General features: G+C 36.8%; 1 protein-coding gene and 1 non-coding gene across 4 annotated transcripts in view; both read left to right on the forward strand.

The window, feature by feature from the left end:
* The window catches only part of Metap1d (methionyl aminopeptidase type 1D, mitochondrial), an 81,553-nt gene that overhangs the window by 22,210 nt on the left and 43,050 nt on the right, over nucleotides 1-16,293 (forward strand). The window lies entirely within an intron of this gene.
* LOC113183315 (U6 spliceosomal RNA) lies at nucleotides 1,800-1,906 on the forward strand. Its single transcript, XR_003300854.1, has one exon. It is a non-coding gene; the product is annotated as a U6 spliceosomal RNA (small nuclear RNA).

Consider the following 16,293-nt stretch of genomic DNA (forward strand, 5'->3'; position numbering starts at 1 on the left):
CTCTCTTATCTTTTAAGTTCATGACTTAATTTGTAAGAGAGGCAGGGCTGGGGGTGTGGCTTAGTGGCAGAGCACTTAAAAAATAGAATAAAATATATAAATAAATATAAGAGAGGCAGTAAATGGTAGATGCATATTTGGTTCACCATCTTATTTGACTTCTGAAATGAATTTTGGTACTTCTCAACTAGAAATATTGCCCTTGTATATGTCACATTTTGTTTCATTTTATCTCTGATTTATAATTTATTTTGTAGGGGTAACCCTCATCTAATTTTCAATCTTTTTCCTTTGCCCAGTGAAAAGTATTCAATTTGTTGAATAGTTCTCAGGGTCTTACCATCTCTGATAGAAAATATGGTCAAAACTTACCATTCCAAATAAGCATACTCAGTACTTAAGCAAAACTAGGACAATCAATGCTTGGTACAGTATGGGCTTTCATAACTACTGCAGCTTTGTTCATACTTCTTTACCTTCTGGTCTGGAATACTGTTCCCTTATTTATGTCAAAATTCTATTTTTATAGCAAGGACTATTTCAGGCACCACTGTCCTTATAGAATGTTTTTTGGTCTAACGTTATCATTTTGATCTTGCCTGTCTGCCTACCTTCCTTCATCTCTTACTGCCTTCCTATAATATTGGAATCACACCATTGGGGCTCAGTTTACAGGAGACTTGGTCATTCCAGCTTTTTCAAGCAGACGTGAATTGGTTGTTCCTGATTGTTATGAAGTAGCCTGTAGGCAGAACCTGTGGAAACAACTTCTAGAACAGATCCTCTGAACTGGCCCACCAAGGGAGCAGGTAGAACTGGTTTATAGGGGAAGCTATGCTGCCACCACCGCCAATTGCTTCTCAGTACTCACATAGCTATTATGGGACAGCCGAGTGCTGCTGCAGAAAAACCTAACATTTCCACAACTACTTATTAGCAGAAAAAAGAATAGCAGAAATAACAGGAATGAGCCCTTCTCGGCTTCTCCCTTCAAGTCGTCCATGAATGCTTCTAATTAGTGGAGCCAAATTCAGATGTAGACCTTTATGTTTGGGGATTCTGGGAAATGTAGTTCTTAAGCTGTCACAGAAGACAGCTTAGGAAGAGGTTGGATGCCAAGGATGCCAAGTCCACCGTTGCTTCCATTGTCATTTACTCTGAGCCAGAAGCTCTAAGAATTTGTAATAATTTTCACCGCTTATCTTATCATGCTACTAGATTATCAAGTCATTTAAGGCAGGAGATGTATATGAGTCATTCCTTCCCTTCCTGTACCATAAACACACAAAGTTCTGTAGCAGGTAAGAACCAAGTAACTGTTTTGTTAATTGAGTGAAATCTAGTCATCTTGCCAAGAGTAGCACCTTCACTTGGATTTAAGGAAAACCTTTTAATATTAACCCAAGACAAGATAAGGTAGTAATTAGAAGGGAGTCTGGAAAACTCTAAGGAAAATTTGGTTTGGTTATGTAAAAAATAGAAATTGAATTGAGATCCTGGCCACAAATAATTCCTTCTTTCCCAATATTGAAGAGAACCTGTGGATGGTCTTAAATCCTTGAGTAAGAGTAAGTCCTCTGGGGTAGTTGCAAATGCCATTGCACAGAAGATTGAGGATAGTAGATGGAATTTAGAGCCATAAAGTAATGTCTGTTTAATGGAGGCAGGGGCTGGGAGTGTGCTCCGCAGAGCCTGCCAGGCATATATGAGGCCCTGGAAACCACATTCCCAGAACCACCAAAACAAAACAAACAACAACAAAAACAGACAGGCTTATTAAGGTAAAGAAGATAAGTTTAGTGCTCACTTCAGCAGCACATATACTCAAATTGGAACGATACAAAGAAGATTAGCATGGCCCCTGAGCAAGGATGACATGCAAATTCGTGAAGCGTTCTGTATTTTTAGCAGGTTGACTATTACCTTGTAAGCGAATTGTGCAACTGGTATGTTCCACAAAACGAGCAGCACTGTATCAAATTGATGCAAATTTAGATGTGTGATACTTACAATAAAGTTTTTAATGTGTTTTACTTTTCAAAAAAAAAAGAAGATAAATTTAAAAAGAGTTATTAGGAAATATGTACATCTGGAAAATCGGAGGGACCTTCATGCCTCAGATAGCAAAGGTGATCAACTTGACTTCATAGCTATTGACAAATTTATGAGACTATTAAGAACCCTAAAAATGAATTATAGCTGGGATTTGAGTAAAATCTTGTTGAATTAAGATACAACAAATAGTTTACATTCTGAATTAGACATTTTTTCTTTGTGTGGGGTTGTGGCTCAGTAGTAGAGTGCTCGCCTAGCATGTGTGAGGCCCTGGGTTCAATCCTCAGCACCACATAAAATTAAATAAATAAAATAAAGGTATTGTGTCCAACTACAACTAAAGAATACATATTTAAAATAAATAAATAAATATATTTGCTTTTCTGTGTTCACGATGCTTTAATGTCTTCGCATTGTTTTGTTTGTTTTGAGATAGGCTCTCCCTATGTTGCCCAGGCTGATCTTCAACTCCTGAGCTGAAGTGATCCTCCCATCTCAGCCTACCCAGTAGCTGGGATAGGGAGTAGGTTTACCCTAGTTTTAATATAAAATTTCAATTCCCTATTGTAGAACACAAAATCTTTCTGTGTTAGTTAACTTTCCATTGTTGTAATAAATATCTGAGATAAATCAACTTAAAAGGAGAAAAGGTTTATTTTGGCTCACAGTTTCAGAGGTTTCATTCCATACTTGTGTGGCTGCATTGCTTTTAGGACAAGCTGTGGCAGAACATCATGGCAAGAGAGTGTGGTGGAGCAAAGCTTCTCACCTCATAGTGGCCAGAAACACAAAAAGAGAGGAAAGGGGTCAGCCCCAACCCATGCCCAGTAACCTAACTTCCTTCCACTAGGCCCCACCTCTTAAAGGTTCCACCATCTCTCAGTAGCACCACAGGCTGGCAACTAAGCCTTTAACACATAGGCATTTGGGGGATACTTCTAAACCATAGCACCTTCATATTTTGACATTCATTCTCCATCTATAATCTTGTGATGGCCTTCTTCCCTCAAGACACAGTACCCATAGACTTTACAATGAAATTCTCTGAAGTGCATATAATACCACTACAAACTTCCTCTCAAGTATGTTTCCACTCATTCCTTAAAATTCACCTCAAATACCGTTTGATTTATAATTTACCACCTCTTGATTCCGATAGCATCCTGATCATAGCCCTAGTGCCATATAGTAGCCATCAGTTAATTGGTTTATCATATTTTCCCTTCTAGACTACAAATTACTTGAACATAGAGATCTAAGTTAGTAGGTGTTGGGTGGGGCCTGGGAATTTGTGTGTTCAACAAGCCTCTTCAACAATTCTGAAGGCTCTGGCCTTGGTTGAGTGGTTTCTAAGACCTGCTTCTGCTCTGAAATATAAGATTTTTTCCTCCTTGCAGTTTAATAATTTAACTGGTGTTGGAGACTGGAGAATAAGCTTTGGGGTAATTTATTGAAACAAACAAAAAAGACATAGGTAGTCTTCTGTCATACCCACAATACTGTATTGTACTGAAATGTAGGTTAAGGTAATTAAGTAGAAATAAGATAAATACTTTTATTTCATGTAAGAATGTTTGCTTAATGTGTCTACTTTTTTACATATTAACATTAAAGCAATTGAATATTTGCTATATGCTAGACACTTTCTAGTCATTTGGAGTACAACAATACAGATAAAAATTCTACACCCAAAGAGCTTACATTTCAGTGGTGTATCTCTGTAATCCTAGTGGCTCAGAAGGCTGAGGCAGGGGGATCTCCAGTTCAAAGCCAGACTCAGCAAAAGTGAGGCACTTAGCAAATTAGTGAGACCTTGTTTCTAAATAAAATACAAAATAGTGCTGGGTGGTAAGTGGCTCAGTGGTAAGTGCCCCTGAGTTCAATCCCCGGTATACCCACCCCCTGCCCCCGCCACAAAAAAAGAGCTTACATTCATAGACAATCAACAAAAAAAGTTACTGAATATTTTAGAAAGTGGTCAGTACTATGGAGAAAATTGAAAGCAAAGGGACTTTCTTTTACTTTGTTGGTATTTAGCAATAATTTAGAAATAGTAATAATAATTAATTTGAGCCATTTAAATGTGTCATACTTTAGATGGGTACAGGAATACACACCTGTTATCCCAATGACTTGGAAATCTGAGGCAGGAGAATCAGAAGTTCAAGGCCAGCCTCAGCAATTTAGTGAGATTCCATCCCAAAAAACAAAACAAAGCAAAACAAAACAAAAGGCTAGGGATGTAGCTCAGTGATACAGCACCACTGGGTTAAATCTCCAGTACCTGCACCCCGACCCCCAAAAATTCATACTTTAAAAGGCAGAATTTAATCTACATCCAGTCAGAAGAGAATTTAGGATTGACAAAATTCAGGTCTGGTTTCCTTTTATAAAATGGACAATAAATGGCTTTCCCATTATGTTAATAGGAAAGTAATAATTTAGTGGTTCAGGGAATTGCTTCCAAAGAGTCAAAAGTAAATTATGTTGATATAAATTTTTACTACTATTTTTTTAAAAGGAAAAGAAGAAGCCACACACCAGGAAAAAGCATTTTATTCTTGTCTAGAGGACTAAATTAATTTTTTATTTTAAAAAAACAGCAACAGTAGCTGGGGATATAGCTCAGTGGTAGTGTACTTGCCTAGTAAGCTTGAGGCCTAGGGTTTAATCCCCGGTACTGCAACAACAGCAACAACAACAGCAAACCTTTACTCTAAAACTTCTCTCCTCGATTCCCCATTTTAATATTTTGTTTGCATTTTTGCATTTAGATTAAAAGATACAGGTCCTTTTAGAATGTATAGGGAATCCTCATGGCATGGAATGAGGAAGCACAGGACTTTGGCTTTACCTCTGGGGGTTTGTGCTTAGAAGGAAGAGAAACAGTATGTTTCTGTGGGAAAAATCTCTTTTCCATCTTTATTCTCAAATAACTTAATCAAAAGATTTAACGTTTCATTGTAAACAGTCTTAAAAGTCAAAATTAACGTCACCTGCAGAGTGAGCTAAAAGAGTGATGAGTATTGTTTTGCACAGCAGTTTAAATTGTTTTTCCAAGTCCTGTAATAATGAAAGATTTTTCTTGCACTTCTTAAAAACTAGAACTGTGTGGTAATTCTGATGACTGTCAGTTCCTGTGGGGTGTTTACACAAAGGTACTTTTAAATGAAGAGTCATTTTTAGAGCAATTAGAGAAGAGGCTAGACAGAGAAGAGGCAGCTCAGGGGCCCAGCAGGTCGGGGTTAAGGTTTATTGACAGGACAGGGTCAGGCGTCTGCTCCTCCACCATTGCCCCTTCGTACCTGCCCTCCGGATACATCCAAGACCTCTCCAGCCTCACCTCCCTGCCACTGGCTGAACCCATGCAGAATGTGGAGAGGAGAAAGGAAAGGAGGAAGAGGAAGGCAAGTTCCACTGACACATTACAGTTCCATATTGAAATGCAAGTTTGAAAATATTTGTGTATGTTTTTCTGGCCTAGATGTTGTGTCACATGAGGAAGAAGAAACTTTAAAACACACAAAGCATTGTCTGTTCTTTGCGCTTTGTAGTTTGCAGTTATTGCATCCTGAAGAAAGAAATTGCCTGGCTGAAGTAGTCTTTTAATTTCATTTTTTAGTTTTGAGTTACAGGATTCTGGCAAGCTCCCTGACCACTACTGTTACCTGGTGGCGCCTATATTTCATCAAATTTAGACATGCAGACTACCTGGATCCAGGCCCAGATGAACTGTTGTGACTGATAAACATGATCCCGCCCTGCCCCCACGCATACCCTGCTTTTCCCTTTAAGGGAATCTAAGACTCTGAGTTGCAGGATCCCCAAGGGAGGTAAAGAAAAATGTGTTCCGGCATTCACATTTGCTCTGTGGTTTTCTCTGGCTGCATCCCTGCTTGCCCAGAGGCTGGTGAACATCCCAGCGGTGCCCCCACTTCTCCAGGGTTGGTAATTAATGGAAGGAACATTTTTTGTGTGTTGTTTTTAATAAAAACAAGCAGAGACATCTATCAGTACCCATAGTCAAGGCAGAATTGTTTGACATCTTGCGATTGCTGCTTACGAAAAGAATGACAGCAGTTATTAAACAAATAAGAAAAAAGATGCTGTTTATTGGTAGTTTTCAGATATCCTAAGAATATCCTTGGTAATCGTACTGCCATTGCATGTGTAGACAATAAAATAGAATCATTAATTTTTGAAATCTGTGTTTTATTAGCTTTGGAGTCATAATAAAAATTCAGATATTAAGCAAATGTATGCTTTTTCTCTTTGTAATATACTAGGGGCTTTTCCTTTCATAGAACATGTTTTAAACACTTGTTTTTAAGATTTCAGGGGGAGTATTAGCAGTCAATGTAATTAAATGTAATTGCATTTCCTATGTGGATTATTTTTAGTCTCTTTTTAATGCATTTATGATTATTTTCCTCTATACTAGTTATTGTAGATTTGCCTTGATAGGTGGTTATGGAAAAATTGTTTGCTTGGAAACAATCAGAAGTCATGAATTTGATTTCATTTTAATTTAAAAGTTTTCTAATAAAAAATTGGCATATTATCAAGGGAAAAGCATTAAACTAACTGTTCAGGGGCTAAAGTTTTTGTTCTTATTCATTTAATGTGATCTCAGAAAAATAATGACTCTCTTTGGACTAAGTTTTCCCACTTGGGAAATATTTCATTGATTTCAGTCCCTGACCTCAACAGGTGATGTGGAAACATCAGATTACAACTTCCCTAGGTACTAGATGAGGTGAAGATTTGCCAAGAAGGAAGGAGAGACAACTTCCTGGAATGTTGGTAGTAGTCTGTTTCTTGATTGGTGTTCGGTTACACCGGGGTGGGCATTTGTCAGTATTCACCATATACTTAAGATTTGTACATATATGGTGTTTAAATTTTACCTCCCGCCCCAAAACCCAGGAACCTGTAAATGTACATGGAAGTCTACTTACTGACATGCATTTTGAAGTATAGTGGGTATAACCAGATCTTGAGCTTTCAAACTTACTTCAAAATGCATTAGGAAAAAAAAAAAGAGAGAGATAAATGGATAGTAGAATGTTGAGGAATGTGCTAAAGAACAAGTATGGTAAAATGCTAATTACAGAATCTAAGTAGTAAAAATTTTTTTCAACTTTTGTGTTTGAAATTATTCATAATAAAATGTTGGGGGAAAAAATGAAGGTACAGGTTTTTGCTCATTTAAGGACCTTTAATCCCAAATCATACTACTTAGGGGCTGGGGATGTGGCTCAAGCGGTAGCGCACTCGCCTGGCACACGTGCGGCCCGGGTTCGATCCTCAGCACCACATACAAACAAAGATGTTGTGTCCGCCAATAACTAAAAAATAAATATTAAAAAAAAAGTTTAAAAAAAAATCATACTACTTAGATTAATACCAAAAAGGGAAGGGGTGTGAATGTAGACACTCAGATAACTATGAAAATGTAGCCACCTCATACTTTCTCAAATTACCTTCTATGGGACCATTATGAAGCATGGAAACCAAGGATGTCTTTACCAGCAAAAACTCTGAGAAACCCAAACCACATAGCCTAGCCAGTGGCCTTTGTGAGTAGATAAAAATTGGCCTTCAGAACCCTGACCACAAAGAAGGACTTGGCTTCCTGACACATAATCTTCACGAAAGGCAAGCAGGTACCTCTGCTCTATACCTTATATTAAGACTCTATTAAATGAAAATGGGCTTTCAGTTTTCAGCCAAATCCCAGAAATTTGGCCATGAATACCTCCACTTTTATCAAAATGCCAAGCTCTCTCTCACTTAGGAAGTGAGAAATAAAACCTGACACAAAATGTTTAGCCACTGATTCTCAAACTTTAATGTATGTAATAATCACTTGTATGAAAATTTTAATATGTGTAAAATTAATGTGTTAAAACAGTGAACCCAGTTCCAAACTGGGTTTTCTGAATCTGTAGGTCTAAGGAAGAGCCCAGAGATCTGCTCTGTTTGTTTGTTTTGGTGCTAGCGACTGGACCTAGGAGTACTTTTACTTTTTTTTATTTTTAATTTTGAGACAGGATCTCACTAAATTGCTGAGGTTGGCCTCTAACTTGAGATTCTCCTCTATCAGCCTCCAGAGTCACTAGGATTACAGGTGTGTGCCACTGTTCCACAAAGAAATCTACAGTTTCATAAGCACCCAAAGTGATACTGATGAAATTATCGGATAACCTGATGCAGCATAGATGTGGGGGTGTTTTTGGAGAGGAGGGGGAGTTTTAGACAGGGTCTTGCTTTGTTGCCTGGGCTGGCTTCCAACTCCTGGGCTCAAGTGATCCTCCTGTTTCAGCCTCCCAAGTAGCTGGGATTACAGATACACTGTGCTCAGCTACTGTAGATGTGTTTTGACAGTTGATTTAGTAACACAGAATCTCATGTGGGCATGTGGGTTTTTTTTTTTTTTTGGCTTGTTGTTATGGAAAATTTTAAACATTCTTTATAGAGAGAATAGTTTAATGAACCTCTTGTGGACCCATCACCTAATTTTAATCATCTTTATTCACCTTTATACTTATCACTTCCTGCACCTCTCTTCCACAGATGATTTGTGGAAGGAAATGTTAGATGTAAAATTACATCTGTAAATATTTTAATAGGCATCTCTAAAGTATTAAAATATGTGTTCTTTTTAAAATATACCATTGTTAAATCTTACAAAATTCTAGAATAATTTCTTAGTATCACATATGGACTGTGCAACTGCTTTGGTTGTCTTTTGTTTTTCCACAGATTTGTTGGAATTACATTGCATTAGATTGATGTATCTCTTTAATCTTTTAATCTATAGGTTTCTCCTCCCTCTTTTTTTATTTGTAACTTTAAATCCCTTGTGATTTGTTAAAGAGACCATTTGTTCTATATATTTTCTGAGTGTAGATTTTGCTAATTTTATCCCCAAGGTGTCATTTACCTTCCCTACCCCACCTCCTGTGAATTCCATCACTTCCATCCTGAAGTTTTTTGGGTTTTTTGAGGGGGATTGATACTAGGGATTGAACTCAGGGGTGCTTTACCACTGAACTATGTTCCCAGCCTTTTGTATTTTTTATTTTGAGACAGGGTCTCACTAAGTTGCCTAAGCTGGCCTCAAATTTGAGACCCTCTTGCCTCAGCTGCCTGAGTAGTTGGGATTACAGTTGTGCACCACTGCACCCGACTGAAAATCCTGTATTTAACTTAGTTGCTTGTAAACCTTTCCCTCTCATCATAGACATTTCCTTTTTTAAGTCAGGCTTTTAAAGCTTTCATACCTTGCCTGTCTACTTAGACATTCTGTTTGCTACAGAAAGCAGAAAGGCTATTTTGCTTTTTTATTCTAGGTTTGGTTTCATAGTATAATAGTCTTTGAAATTTGTCCTAGTGCCCTTAACATGTATTTCAGTTTCTGAGACATGTTAAGATGAATAAATGACCACATGATGGAACAGAAAGTCTGAGCCCTCAGTGAAATTACAGTTGAGGGCTGGGGATGTAGCTCAGTTGGTAGAGTGCTTGCCTCACATCCACAAGACCCTGGTTTCAATCCTCAGCAACACACACACACACACACACACACACACACACACACGCACAAAGTGAATTACAGTTGCAGGCAGGTTGACCTGGTATAAATATAAGTAAACCAGGACCATCTGTTCTGTCCCATCATCCTATCCTGAGGAAAAGGGGTGAGTTTTGTTGTTGGAACTGTTGTTTTTAAGAGGATGGGTTTTTTTAAAATATTAATTTACTTTTTAAAAAAAAATTTTTTTAGTTATTGATAGATCTTTATTTTATTTATTTATACGTGGTGCTGAGAATCAAATCAGTGCCTCACACATGCCAGGCAAGTGTGCTACCACGGAGCCATAGCCTCAGCCCAAGGGGATGGGTTTTTAATATTCACTTTTGTTTACTTTGTTCTCACAGCAAACATACGGTTTCTGAGTCAGGAATAGAGAATTATTACTATGCAGGAAGGACATTTGTTTTCATACCCCAGTTTTTTCCTTCAGAACAATGCAAAATTATCTAGAAGAATGAGGTTGGATATGCCAAGATCACTCCAGGAACCAGAAGGAATGGACTCATTCCCTTGTTCAACAAATGTCAATTGCCAATTGCATGTCAGACACTGAAGTAGATGATCAACACTAGAAAATTCCCAACCTAATACATTAAAACCATATATCTCTGTGTCTAGAGTTAGCATCACAATATATGTGTGTGTGTTAAAAAATATGTGTCATCTTTGATTTTATATATGATTTTATCCATATACACGGGTTTTTTCCTTCACAAATTATAATTTCAAAAAAAACTTTTTTCTTCATTTTAAATTTGTCTTCAGTTGTCATTTGTACAGAAGTTTGCATGAAGTTTTCTCATGCCCAGCTTTTCAGATAGCAATTGAATTAATTATGCTTTTATTCCTGTTATTGTGTCTGCTCATGTGGATAATTCTTTTGATGAGAAAATAAAGCCCAAAAATGTAAAAGTTAAACTTAAGGAAGAAAATTCCTTAAGTACAAAGTGATAAGAATTTTACCAGGCTGAAGAGACTTAAAGAGAGAGACAAGCCCTAGGATTTGGCAAGTGATTCAGAGTCCAGGTTGATTGGTAGGTACTGGAGTTTCAGCTTTCTGATAGGAGGGCCAATAAAACATAATTGGGCATGGTGGTGCATACCTGTAATCCCAGCAACTCAGGAGGCTGAGGCAAGAGGATCACAAAATCAAGGCCAGCTTGGGCAACTTAGCAAGACCCTCAGCAACTTATCAAGACCCTGTCTGAAAATAAAAAGTAAAAAGGGATGGGGATGTAGCTCAATAGTAGAGTGCCCCTAGGTTCAATCCCTAGTACTGAAAAATAATCTAAAATAAAAAGGTAGTTGATAAATACTGAATGGTTCTAAGCAGAAAACTTAGTAATTATCCTACCCTAAACTTTGTCCCCTTACACATGTGTAAACTGTGTACATGCATGTATGTGTGCATGTATACTAGTATGCTGTTGTTTTTCATTTACTAATAATATGGGTATTGGGCTGGGGTTGTGGCTTACTGTTAGAGCACTTACCTAGCACATGTGGGACCCTGGGATCGATCTTAAACACCACATAAAAATAAATAAATAAAATAAAGATATTGTGTCTAGCGACAACTAAAATAAATAAATAAATAAATATTTAAAAAATAATATGGGTATCTCTGAAAGGAAAACTTATTAAAGGAAAGTAAGTTTGTTTTGCTTCGAAACTTTATGACAGATTGAGATATGTAAAAATTTGAAGCTGTGGCTTCCAGTCAGTTTCTTTGAAATGAAAAAGGAAGGACAGAGCTTGTTTTTCATGCCAATTATAGATACAAAATTCAGTTAAATAATTTAGGAACATTAAAAATGTATTCTGTGCTAAGGGTGTAGCTCAGTGGTAGAGTGTTTGCCTAGCATGTACACAAGCCTGGGTTTGATCCCCAGCACCACACACACACACACAAAGTATTTAGCTTGATTCTTAATTTTCTCAAAGTTTGTCATGATTAATGTGTTATTTTAATCATTTTTTTCATTGTTGAAGTAACTTTACAGACCATTTCTAGATATAACATAGCCTGAACAAAATTGGAAAACAGAAGAGTAAAATTTTACAAGCGTGGGTGGTAAAACCATAACAAGCTAGGAGATCATCAAACTCCACAGAGACTGTGTCACCTTTCAAAGTGAAGTTTACTATTGCCAGTAATTGCAAATGTACCTGTTTATTTGTTTTTAAAGTATATTTAAATTTTGAGGAAATAGACCTAAAACTTTTTGAACAATAAAAAGTAAAGCATCATTTAGTTCTTTGCCATTTATAAAATCTGAACAAAGAGTGACTAGGAGAAACTGTCTATATTACAGTGAAGAAGAGACATACTATGTTTTCTGGTTTCAGAGCTCCCCAAAGTATGAGCATCTATCACAAACAATCATGTTCTAAAATAGCAGGGGAATGAAAAAACTATAACCCACAAAAATAACTGCCTCTGTCTTTTGAATTCTGACATAGTTCATTTTTTTAAAGTCTTGAGTTTTTTGTTTTTTGGTTTGTTTGTTTTTGGTACCAAGGATTGAACCCAGGGGTGCTCAACCACTGAGCCATATCTCCAGCCCTTTTTTAATATTTTATTTAGAGACAGGGTCTTGCTGATTTGTTAAGTGCCTTGCTAAATTGCTGAGGTTGGCTTTGAACTCAAGATCCTCCTGCCTCAGCCTCCTGAGCTGCTGGGATTACAGGCGTGTACCACCGCGCCCGACTAAAGTCTGAGTTTTTAGAAAATCATATTACAGGAGTGAAAATGAACCAAAACTGGTATGAAGTAAGGGGAGGGTCCAAGAATGTGTGACACAACATTGCTGCCATGTTACAGGAGGGATTTCCCTCCCCAAATTTCTGTTTGCATTCTTTACCCCTTTAACCCTAGCCTCAGCTTCAGCATGTGAAAGTGACTTTCTAAATTAAAATTCTTGATATGCTTCTAGTTTAGTAATAAAGTCATGAGCAATAGTAATGAAGTCAGCAATTACCTTTCTGCCTTTTATCTTAAATTGGAGACACTAGAGCAAACTCAATTAGCAGAAAATAATTCTGTTTCCTAAGAAAGCCTTTCATTTAATTTTCTTTTATACTTAAAAATGAAAATATACTTAACTTCTCCAAATATTTAATTGTATGTGATTCATTTGTTAAAGGATGTCTTAATTCTACAATTAAACATACACCCACATATATATCTCTGTGTATGTATCAGACATTTAAAACACATTCTTATTGTGTAGTTTTAAGAAATTGTTTTGAAGAGAGAAGACTAAAGACAATTTAGGAATATTTTATATTAAGTGCTCATCATTTTCAGAAATTCATAAATTAGAAATATTTTGCTGGTAGGGAAGACTAAAGAGGTATAGATTTTTCCCATAGTGCTTCATACTTACAAAACAGGTTAACAAGTGATATAATATGAAATGATAGGAAGTTCAACTGGCCCCAAACTACCTCCCCTACAGTCTGCTTAGACTTTAAAATTTCCAACTATTAGAATTTCTTTGGGTTGAAGGAATTTCCCCATCAAATCTAAGTTTAATAGGAGGGATTTCTTCTGTGTTTTGCAAAGGTAGCATTAGAAGGAATGAGTTGGGCATGTTTTTAATAGTCCTGGTGAAGACCCCAGAGAAAGAGGGAAGGGTGGGGATTCTTAGTGGAAGAAACGGGAGCCACTCCTGACCTATGGCTCCAAAAGAGGACTTTAGGTCATAGGAAAGGCAAGCAAAGCCCATACTTCTTAATTATACTTATGAAATGTTCAATTGGATGGAAGCCTTGTTACTAGTACTAGCCAGGTGCAGTAGCAAACATCTGTAATCCCAGCAACTAGGGAGGCCAAGATACAAAGATTGCAAGTTCAAGTACAGCTTCAATAACTTGGTGGGACCCTGTTTCAAAATAAAAATAAAAAGGACTGATGTACTCAGTAGTAAAAGTCCTCTTGGCTTCAGTCCCCTGTACCAAAAGTAAACAAAACTATAATACTCATCAGAGTTATAAAATTGATATTATATACTAAGAAGATACCATTTGTGCATACTTTCTGTCTCTTTTTGAGCATAATATCAAAATGTTTGCAAAATAATTTGGCTCCTTCGCTTTTTCCACAGCCAGGGAGAGCAGTCCAGAAAACAGTCTAGTTGAATTCTTGGATGGGTTCTTGGCAAGAATACAAAGTAGCTTTATACAGCTCATCTCTGATGCTTTTCACTGAATGTGTGAAAGAAAAGGGAGGATTTGTGGACCTGATTAAAACAAGGAAGTAACCCAGTGGCTTAAATAGGCATGTTGTGGAATTTGAATCCTAAAATAAAGCCCTCCATCATTGACTTTTCAGCCATGGGAATAACCAGTTGCTTCATTGTGTGTTTTGCCAAAGTGCCTCAGCCATTTGGTCTGCCTGATGGTTACCTGCTGCCTCTTTTTATAGCCTCTGTGTCCTTTGTTGTTGCCCGGCTGGTCAAACATGTGTAACACTGCCCTAGGGCACCAAGCATGCCCTGGGGGGGCTAAGTGCTGCCAGATGTTGGGAGCAAGGGTTGATTCACATGGCCATAATTTCAATAGCTAATTTTACCTGTTTTCTTTTGGTTTTGGGTTTCATTCTTAAAGAAATATCCATTTGGAGTTTTTTTTTTTCCTCCTTTAAATTATAGTCTTGTCTTATTACCTCTAATCTCCCAGTCCATCCCACCCCCAAAATGAAAGTGTGAAACTAAAAGAATGGAGAGGACTTGTGATTTATTAAGTCTGTGTGATTAAGATTTTTACTTCATGATGAAAATTAAAGATATAACTAATGAATTTCACAATGTGAGAAGTGCTAGGGACAAATAAGTAAATTTTCCTAACAATTTATAAGGAAGTAAAAAAGAGGAGAGAAGAATTTATTAAAACTGGTATATGAGACATGTCAATCAATTGCAGGGGACCTTATGTGGATCAGATATTAATAAACTTTATTTAATGTTAAAAAAGACAAAAGAAGCATCTAAAGACTGATCAAAGATTTGATGAGGGCTGTGGATGTGGTGGAGCATTTGCCTGTCACATGTGGGGCACTGGATTCCATCCTCAGCACCACATGATAAATAAAAGTGTTATTATGTTCATCTACAACTAAAAAATAATAATAATAAAAGATTTGATGACACTAAGCAGTTACTATTGATTTTTTTTTAGGTATGGTAGCATTATGTTATTAAATAATTAAAAAGAGGGGCTGGGGATGTGGCTCAAGAGGTAGTGCGCTTGCCTGGCATGGGTGCAGCCCGGGTTCGATCCTCAGCACCACATATAAACAAAGATGTTGTATCTGCCAAAAATTAAAGTGTAAGTAAAATATTTTTTAAAAAATAAATAATTAATTAAAAAGAGTCCTTATGTTTTTGATATATTAAAATGTTTTTATAAATGAGATTATGTGATAACTGGAAATGGCTTCAAAATAATTCAGTAGAAAGGGAAGATGATTTTAGCTGAAACAAGATTGACCATTTTGAATCTTGGAGCTGGATGTTGGGTACATGAGACCTTTTTTTAATATTTATTTTTTAGTTGTAATTGGACACATACATTTATTTTATTTTATGTGGTGCTGAGGATCCAACCCAGGGCCTCACATGTGCTAGGCGAGTGCTCTACCACTGAGCCACAACCCCTACCCAGGACTTTTTTTTTTTAAATATTTATTTATTTATTTACTTACTTGTAGTTGGGCACAATACCTTTATTTTTTTTATTTTCATGTGATGCTGAGGATCGAACCCACTGCCCTGCACATGCTAGGCAAGCGCTCTACTGCTGAGCCACAACCCCAGCCCTACATGGGACCTTTTGACACTAATCTGACTACTTTTGGATATGGTTAAAATTTCCTATAATAAAAAGTTTTTTGAAAATAGGTTTATATTTGAAACCCTGATTTCCCATGTATAACTTTTGCAATCTTAGACAAATTTCTAAACATCCTCAAGCCTCAACTTTTTTGGTTTTCAGGGACTTTTGGTTGCTGGAGGGGATTTTTGCCTGTTAAACAGGTACTAGTATATCTTCCTAGTTTACCTTCACAACTTCTTGGACCAAATTAAATGACATGTATGAGATTTCTTTGTAAATTGCTACAAGTATGTCAGCTGTGTTATTATAAATTTCTCTAAAGAATACGTTTACCTCCTAAGAAATTTAATAGCTTTTTCTGCCTCAGCAAGCTGTATGGTGTCCTGGATATCAATTAAATATCAACTAAAAAGCTTAGAGAGCCATGAGTGCCATGGTGCTCACCTATAATCCGACTACTCTGGTGGCTAAGGCAAGAGGATTGAGAGTTCAAGGACAACCTGGGCAATTTAGCAAGATCTTGTCTCAAAAAATAAAAAGGGCTGGGAGTGTAGTTCAGTGGTAGAGTGCTTGCCTAGCTTGCAGAGGCCCTGGTTTCAATCCCAATATTGCAAAAGAAAAATAAATCAAGAAGCTCTGGAATAAGAATATAGTTACTGGCCATTAAGGGTATTTATTCAGCAAAAAATAAATGCAAATAAAAGGAAAAAAGGGTATTTATTAACTAGTTTGTAATAATAGAGTAATTCTAAGAATTCATTTTTTAAAAATTTGCATATAAAATTGCTCATAGCCTACTA

This window comes from Urocitellus parryii, chromosome 1 (genome assembly GCF_045843805.1).
Source record: "Urocitellus parryii isolate mUroPar1 chromosome 1, mUroPar1.hap1, whole genome shotgun sequence".
Lineage (NCBI taxonomy): Eukaryota > Metazoa > Chordata > Mammalia > Rodentia > Sciuridae > Urocitellus > Urocitellus parryii.